The sequence below is a fragment of the Hordeum vulgare genome, chromosome 2H (assembly GCF_904849725.1).
Source record: "Hordeum vulgare subsp. vulgare chromosome 2H, MorexV3_pseudomolecules_assembly, whole genome shotgun sequence".
Taxonomy (NCBI): Eukaryota; Viridiplantae; Streptophyta; class Magnoliopsida; order Poales; family Poaceae; genus Hordeum; species Hordeum vulgare.
This window is the reverse complement of record NC_058519.1, coordinates 183732671-183739533: the sequence shown is the minus strand read 5'-3', so window position 1 is coordinate 183739533 and position 6863 is coordinate 183732671.

Here is a 6863-nt window from a genome sequence, read left to right as displayed (position 1 = left end):
AGGATGAAGGCTCCACACTTTCCCTTTTCTTGTGAATTCAATGATCATAGAACCTTGGCTTCTTATGCTAATGGTATATATGATTACTATGATGTGGATCAAATAGAAGAGTTTGTTGCTTTTATGGGTGCTTATGAAATTGAGGCTCCGTTTAAAAGGTGTGATGATAATGATGATGCTCCTTATCGATCTGAAAAAGTGGCTATCCTTCGTTATTGTTATACTAATTATGAATATAACGCCCATATTGAACGATTTAAGGAGAAATCCTATGCTGGCCAAGAAGATACTATTATTTTGCAGGAAACTATGGAAGAAGAAAATGCTGAAATTGTGAGCTCATTAGATGAAAAAGATGTAGAGGAGAGCGAAGAACAAAAGGAGGAAGAGCGGACTAGCTACCCGTGTCCACCTTCTAATGAGAGTAACTCTTCTACTCATACATTATTTAATTTCCCTTCCTTCTTATCGAAGGATGAATGCTATGATCCCTTGGATTCGTTTGAAATATCCCTTTTTGATGAACTTGATGCTTTCTATGCTTGTGGCCATGATGCCAATATGAATGATGCTTATGAAGATGAGCTAGCTATAGTTCCTTATGTTACACATGATGATTTTGATGAATATAATATGCATGTGCTTGCTGCTCCTACTTGCAATTATTATGAGAGAGGAACTACATCTCCACCTCTCTATGTTTCCAATACGATAAAATTGCAAGAAACTGCTTATGCTATGTATTGGCCTTTACTTGGTGTGCATGAATTGTTCTTTTATGACATGCCAATGCATAGAAAGAGAGTTAGACTTCGTCATTGCTTGATATATGTTACCTTGTGCTCACTACTAAATTTCAAATCATTGCTAATTAAAATTGGCTTTGATATACCTTGGGATCCGGGTGGATCCATTACTTGAGCACTTTATGCCTAGCTTAATGGCTTTAAAGAAAGTGCTGCCTGGGAGACAACCCAAAAGTTTTAGAGAGTTCTTTATTTCTGTTGAGTGCTTTTATATAGTTTAAAAACAAAAAAATATACAGGGGAACTTCAAAAAAATTCAAAAAGAGAAGCGATTGAAAGGTGATGCATTGCGGAAGTGAGGGTCGACCTTGAACACTTGTGTTCATGCTCATGGAAACAATGTAGAATTTTTCATGGAAGTTTCTCACAAAAACAATTACCCCCTTGTACAATTCCTTTGTGTTTTTAAAAATAATGTGCCAACTAAAGCCTTTACGATTAGTTTGGGTGATAGTTGTTTGATCACGCTGAGAAAAGACAGAACTTTCTGCTCACGAAATTAATTTGAATTTTTATTTTGGAAGAGATTTTGAGTTGATTATTTTTGCTTCTGATTGATATGCAAATTTTCCAGACGTTCGTAATTTTTCAGATTTTTTGAGATATCAGAAGTATACGGAATATACAGATTGCTACAGACTGTTCTGTTTTGACAGATTCTATTTTCTATGCATTGTTCTCTTATTTTGATGAATCTATGGGTAGTATCGGGGGGTATGAACCATGGTGAAGTTGGATTAAAATATATATAATGCTAATATGAATTTATAATGAGCTCACAACAGTAGTTGAAGTGGTGATTTATTTTATTATACTAACGGATCTCACGAAGTTTTGTTGAGTTTTGTGTGATTGAAGTTTTCAAGTTTTGGGTGAGAGCACGATGGATGAAGGAATAAGGAGAGGCAAGAGCCTAATCTTGGGGATGCCCAAGGCACCCCAAGGTAATATTCAAGGAAGACTCAAGCGTCTAAGCTTGGGGATGCCACGGAAGACATCCCCTCTTTCGTCTACAATCTATCGATAATTTTACTCGGAGCTATATTTAATTCATCACATGATATGTGCAAATGCTTGGAGCCTCTTTTGTGTTAATATTTCCTTTTTATTTTTTGCACCATGCTGGTATGAGATAGTCCTTGGTTGGCTTTATAGAATGCTTCTTGTGCTTCACTTATATCTTTTGAATTTTGGATTGCCTGTTTCCCTACACATAGAAAACCGCCATTTGTAGAAGGCTCTTTTGCTTCACTTATATTTGTTAGAGCGGGGCATATCTTTTGTAGAAAGAATTAAACTCTCAAGCTTCACTTATACCTATTTAGAGAGTTAACAGGAGTTGGCCATTCACATGGTTAGTCATAAAATCCTACATAAAACTTGTAGATCACTGAATATGATATGTTTGATTCCTTCCAATAGTTTTGCGACATGAATATGTGATATTAGTCATGCTAGCTAGTAATTGTGTATTCGTAGAAATACTTGTGTTAATGTTTGTGACTCCCGTAGCATGCACGTATGGTGAACCGTTATGTGATGAAGTCGGAGCATGATTTATTTATTGATTGTCATCCTTTGTGTGGATGTCGAGATCGCGAGATGGTTAACTCCTACCAACCTTTCCCCTAGGAGCATGCGTTTAGTACCTTGTTTCGATGACTAATAGACTTTTGCAATAAGTATGTGAGTTCTTTATGACTAATGTTGAGTCCATGGATTATACGCACTCTCACCCTTCCACCATTGCTAGCCTCTCTAGCACCACGCAACTTTCGCCGGTGCATTACACCCACCATATAGCCTCCCTCAAAACAGCCACCATACCTACCTATTATGGCATTTTCATAGCCATTCCGAGATATATTGCCATGCAACTACCACCGTTCCGTCTCATGACATGTGCCACCACTTCCATATTGCCATTGCATGATCGTAAGATAGCTAGCATGATGTTTCCATGGCTTGTCCGTTTTTTGATGTCATTGCTATGCTAGATCATTGTCACGGCACACTACCGAAGGCATTTCATATAGAGTCATCATTGATCTAAGTATTGAGTTGTAAGTGTGATGATCATCATTAATAGAGCATTGTCCCATGTGAGGAAATAAAAGAGGCCAGCGAAGCCCATTTACAAAAAAGAGGCCAAAGATGCCCACCAAAATAAAATAAAAATAAAAAAAGAGGCCAAAGAGCCCACAAAAAAATGAGAGAAAAGAGAGAAGGGGCAATTGCTACAATCCGCTTTCCACACTTGTGCTTCAAATAACAGTATGATCTTCATGACAGAGGGTCTCCTATGTTGTCACTTCCATATACTAGTGGGAAATTTTCATTATATAACTTGTCTTGTTTATTCCAATGATGGGCTTCCTCAAAATTGCCCTAGGTCTTCGTGAGCAAGCACGTTGGGTGCACACCCACTAGTTTCTTTCGTGAGCTTTCATACACTTATAAGCTCTAGTGCATTCATTGTGTGGCAATCCCTACTCACTCACATTGATATCTATTGATGGGCATCTCCATAGCCCGTTGATACGCCTAGTTGATGTGAGACTATCTCCTCCTTTTTTGTCTTCTCCACGAACACTATATTCTATTCCACCTATAGTGCTATGTCCATGGCTCACGCTCATGTATTGCGTGAAAGTTGAAAAGGTTTGAGAACACTAAAGTATGAAAAAATTGCTTGGCTAAAACCGGGGTTGTGCATGATTTAAATACGTTGTGTGGGGAAGATGGAGCATAGTCAGACTATATGATTTTGTAGGGATAACTTTCTTTGGCCATGATATTTTGAGAATACATGATTAATTTGTTAGTATACTTGAAATATTATTGTCTTTATGTCAAATGATAGACTATTGCTTCGAATCACTCGTGTTTTAGTATTCAGGCCATGATTAGATTATATGATCAAGATTATGATAGGTAGCATTCCACATAAAAAATTATCTTTTTTTATCATTTACCTACTCGAGGACGAGCAGGAATTAAGCTTGGGGATGCTGATATGTCTCCATCGCATCTATAATTTTTGATTGTTTCATGCCAATATTCAACAAATTTCATATACTTTTGGCAACTTTTTATACTATTTTTGGGACTAACATATTGATCCCGTGCCCAGTGCCAGTTCCTGTTTGTTGCATGTTTTTTGTTTCGCAGAATATCCATACCAAACGAAGTCCAAACACAATAAAAACTTACGGGGATTTGTTTTGGAATATTTATGATTTTTGGGAAGAAGAATCAACGCGAGGAGATGCACGGAGTGCCCACAAGCCCTGTCGCCGCGGCCAGGGGGTGAGCCCGCGGCAGGCAGGCTTCTGGCCACTCCTTAAGACCGTTGGAGCCCTTCGCTCGCCACAAGAAAGATAATATCCGGAAGAAATTCGTGTTAAAATTTCAGCCCAATCAGAGTTACGGATCTCCGGGAATTTAAGTAACGGTGAGACGCAGAATTTGGGAGGCAGAAACAGAAGGACACAGAGAGAGATCCAATCTCGGAGGGGCTCTCGCCCCTCCGCCGCCATGGAGACCATGGACCATAGGGGAAACCCTTCTCCCATCTAGGGAGGAGGTCAAGGAAGAAGAAGAAGGAGGGGGGCTCTCTCCCCCTCTCTCCCGGCGGTGCCTGAACGCCGCCCGGGACATCATCGTGTGACGGCGATCTACACCAACACCTCCGTCATCTTCACCAATATCTCCATCATCTTCCCCCATCTATATTCAGCAGTTCACTCTCCCGCAACCCGCTGTACCGTCTACTTGAACATGGTCCTTTATGCTACATATTATTATCCAATGATGTGTTGGTATCCTATGATGTCTGAGTAGATTATCGTTGTCCTATCGGTGATTGATGAATTGCTATGATTGGTTTAATTTTCTTATGGTTATGTTGCTGTCCTTTGGTGCCGTCATATGATCGCGCACGTGGATCACACCATAGGGTTAGTTGTATGTTGATAGGACTGTTTACTGGCAGGCTAGAGTGACACAAGCTTCAAACCTAGCATAGAAATTGATGCATATGGGATTGAAGGGGGACCAATATATCTTATTGCTATGGTTGGGTTTTACCTTAATGAACGTTAGTAGTTGCGGACGCTTGCTAATAGTTCCAATCATAAGTGCATAGAATTCCAAGTAAGGGATGACATGCTAGCAGAGTCCTCTCCCACATGATACTTGCTATCGATCTACTAACGTAGTCAATTGCTTAGGGACAATTCCGCAACTCCTACCACCCCTTTTCCACACTCGTTAGACACTCGTAGTTGTTTCTTTATCTAACCAGCCCCTAGTTTTATTTACGTGTTCTTTCCTTTCTGGCAAGCCTATCCTATCACTCCTACAAAGTACTTCTAGTTTCATACTTGTTCTAGGTAAAGCGAACGTAAAGTGTGCGTAGAGTTGTATCGGTGGTCGATAGAACTTGAGGGAATATTTGTCCTACCTTTAGCTCCTTGTTGGGTTCGACACTCTTACTTATCGAGAAAGGCTACAATTGATCCCCTATACTTGTGGGTTATCAGTCACTAGCAATCAGCCCTCCGCCACGTCGGATCTGACATAGTAAGCTGACGGGGCATAGAATCAGCCCGGTCGAATTCGGTGTTTTAAATGGGCCGAGCTCATTAATCCAGCCCATTTAATGTTATTTTTCTCTTTATTTTTCTTAGTTGCATGGGCCTGGCCCAATAATCCGCAACATTTTAGCCTTTTTTATGTTGGGTTCTGGCCTTTTACTTTCTACTGAGTTTGTTTTTTGGCCATTTTATTTTTGTACTGGTCCCACTAGTCGGATTGGTCCCACATGTTATCTTGATCTCAAAATTCGAATCCACGCCATTAATTTTGTATTTTGTCAAACAATTCCAACCTATTTTATTTTCAAATCACATACATAATCACAATTATAAACAAAACAGAATAATTCTAATTCAAAAATATACAATATTTTATTCAGAAACAGAGAGAAGATATATGAAATTCCAGAGTTTACATCATGCACATAGCCCAGCTATCAATACATTACTTTTTATACAAAAATATGTTATCCCTTCTTTGAATATCTTCAGCCTGCCTTCACTTGTATAAGAGGGAGAACAATCATCTTGAAGTTAGGAAAAATATCTGCCAACAAGAAAACAGAACAATGAGGATAGAGACACAGAATTACCATGAAGCATTGCCATGGAGTAAATGCTTTCAAGTAACAGGTTAGTTCAATACTACTATCCAAAGTAAAAGTATTCCAATAGTTTAGTACTGTTCCAATAGTTCAACACTGCTAGGATACATAATAGGAGACACGGAATTACCGAAGTAAAAGTATTCCAATAGTTCAGTACCGTGCCAATAGTTCAATAATCTAGGCTAAATAATAGGAAAAATCAAAGCAACAGTTCTAGACTTGGTATTCACAAACAGAGAATATAAATGAGTAGCAGATTAAGCACCAATTCTGTCCCAGATGCAGGGAAAAGATTAAGCACCAATTTTGTCATATATTTAGTAAAATATATATATATAATACCATTGTTGTAGTTGATGATATAGAACAGAGAGTGCAACAATTTATTTTAAGATATTCTCTCATCCGGAAGTCAGATCTGAATTCATATGTTATATCTTTATCCGAAAGCTTATTTCGCAACATCTAGAGCAATGTACAATACTTTGATGCACGTGTGTAAATAGAAAAATAGTGCGCTGGAGGAAACATAACAGAAACACCAATAAAATCAAACACTTCGTACTACAAAGTGTGCAAAGACAATGATCACATCATCGTATGGCAAATTTCTAGCGATCATCTCCACCGACTGCTGCGGCATGTACCATGGCCCGGACTGCACCATCAGGTTGGACTGAGTTTTTTGTGAAGGACCTACCTTATATTTGTTTCAAAATTGTAGCAAATCATTTTTCAAAAATACTAGGCCATATTTAATGTACAATTGACAAAATAGTTGGGTGTTAAAAGGTTTTATCCACCTCTAGTGAAAAAGACAAATTGTCGCCGATTCAGCAGGAAGCTGGTCA